Below are 2,484 nucleotides of genomic sequence, written 5' to 3'. Positions count from 1 at the left end.
TCAACTCCTAACCCTTAACTGATTTTCAATAACAGTTGGTTAGTTTGACATCAGCTATGACTCCAGATATCATTCGTTATGACTTAATGTTAACAACTAGGACTGATAATGGAAAACTAACTGTTTAAGTTTAATTTTAGTTCTATTGTAATATTTGTTGTGTATATATATGATTAGATTTAAGCGAAAGATGTACGTTTAAGGATAAGCCTAAGGCGTTTCTTTTCCTTTCCTTTTTAGATAAGTCAACGTTTTACATTCACCACACATTCTCAAAAAAATTCACATAAAACACTTGTGTAACCACGCATACTGTTTTTACAATAATGAACTTGATTATGGTATGTGGCTAACTTGCTAGTGTTCTAGTTACACATTGTCATTTTCTTATGATGCTACTGAATATCTCTCGTGAAAGGTGTTACTACAAAGCTGTGTGGTTGAGTATTATGTTGTGTTGGGATTCAAGGAGGTCTCGAGAACTTTTAAGCCTTATGCCTACCTGTGGAATTACCTTCAGTGACATAGTAATAAACGAATATTGGGAAAGATGACACTGCTGTTTTGGTAATGGTCAACTCTCTCAATCTGATCCAAAAAGTCTCCTGTATTTGTATTTCTTTTTTACGTTTACAGAAAGTTACAAATGTCATGGGTATGTTTTGAACTTGCTAGTATTTGTTTGTCCCATGTCTTATACAGATAAAATAAAAAATATTTTTAATTTTGCTGTAAATCTTGTGTTCATTATCTTTCTTCAGCTCGGTCAAGCCTGAAATTTAGATTTAATTCTGCGTTAAATTTTCACCCATTTCCCCTACTATTCCTACCTGTAAGGTAATTAATGCACTTTAGAATAACACAACACGTGCATTTCACGACTATTGGACAGTGGCACAGTCGACTTAGTAACACAGTAGCAATTAAAGTTCCAAATATATAAATGTTACACGTAACTAAACAATATCCGACTTTAGAGAAAAAAGTGCTGTGGGGGTGTTAGGAGTTTTAGATGAGTTTCGGCTTTCATAAGTAATACATGTTTTTATAATTACCTTTTATCACTTACGGGTACTTTAAGATACTTTGTTTATTTCATGTCATTTACTTAATTCAATAATTTATGCTAATCTTGAAGACAAATAAAGTTTGAAGAACAGTTTATTTCTTTCATTGTCCTGTTTCTTTACATTTTTCACGGCTCGTCATGGCCAGGTGGTTAGGGTGCTCGACTCGCAATCTGTGGGTCGCGGGTTCGAATCCCTGTCACACCAAAAATGCTCGCCCTTTCAGCCGTGGGGGCGTTATAAAGTGACGGTCAATCCCACTATTCGTTGATAAAAAGAGTAGCCCAAGAGTTGGCGGTAGCCTTCCCTCTAGTCTTGCACTGCTAAATTAGGAACGGCTAGCGTCGATATCCCTCGCTCGTGAAGCTTTGCGCGAAATTCAAAACAAACCTTACATTTTCGAACGATTATTTTCATTTATTAATTTTATTAAATATTGGTAATTGTTAAATATTAAAAGTGTATTTTGTTACAAACAAGTTATGTTTGGAATTTCAGACGTGTGATATTCTACATACTGTATTGGTTTGATTTCATACCCGATTACTTACAATTTTGTTGTGCATTTTTCTAAGAAGCGTTAGTGAACATAACTAGGACTGCGCATGACGTAATGATTGGCATGTCGGGCCGCTGATCGGAGGGTCCAAGGTTCGAACCACAATATCTCAATAAAGACATTCCACACTTTCAGCTGTGAGGATGTTATAATGTGTCAGTAAATCCCACTATTCGGTTGACAGTGATCATGTGCTTGACGAATGCTGCCGAGTGGTTGCTCTTCCCCCCACCCCAACCCGGCCATCAATTCTTAATTACGGACATCTACGCCTACATCTTGGGGTTATTGACACACTTTCATGAGCTGAAAAATGTTGCAAAGACGCTGAAAAACACAAATTCAAGCATCTAAAAATCTAGAACATTCTGAAACATTTACTGGGATCGAAATATTTTGTTGGGGAAATTCTTACTTTAAAATATTCACTTATTGAAAAATGCTAATTTTATGAGTTACTTTGCTACGACTAGATCATATACTAAAGAATTATTTTTCCGACGTTCAACATTGTACATATAAGTTAAGGTGTAGTAAAAATAAAAATCATTTTTATAAAAACGATTCTCTTTTAGGAAGCATTTTGAAAACAAGATATTTTCCTCCATGAGGAAAACGTTTCGCAAAGAGCGCCACACAGCGGATACAGAAGTACTCAATATGTGCTGTTAGAGTGAGGAATTGTCCATTTGACCAAACAGTGTGTAACAGTTCTCTGTGTTTCGCTATTGGCTTTAACTCGTGAATTATTAATCTTTACTTGTATTTTCGAAGATTTATTTATCGGTAGACAACTCGAAGATTGTTTATTTGTTTGTAATTAAGCACAAAGCTACACAATGGGCTATCTGTGCTCTA

General features: G+C 35.4%; 1 protein-coding gene across 1 annotated transcript in view; it reads left to right on the top strand.

The window, feature by feature from the left end:
- LOC106469731 (neuronal calcium sensor 1-like) overlaps positions 1–2,484 on the top strand; it is a 19,200-nt gene that overhangs the window by 10,845 nt on the left and 5,871 nt on the right. The window lies entirely within an intron of this gene.

The sequence above is a fragment of the Limulus polyphemus genome, unplaced genomic scaffold, assembly GCF_000517525.1.
Source record: "Limulus polyphemus unplaced genomic scaffold, Limulus_polyphemus-2.1.2 Scaffold3634, whole genome shotgun sequence".
Taxonomy (NCBI): domain Eukaryota; kingdom Metazoa; phylum Arthropoda; class Merostomata; order Xiphosura; family Limulidae; genus Limulus; species Limulus polyphemus.
The sequence above is the reverse complement of the archived record's forward strand: the minus strand, read 5'-3'. Positions and strand labels throughout refer to the sequence as shown.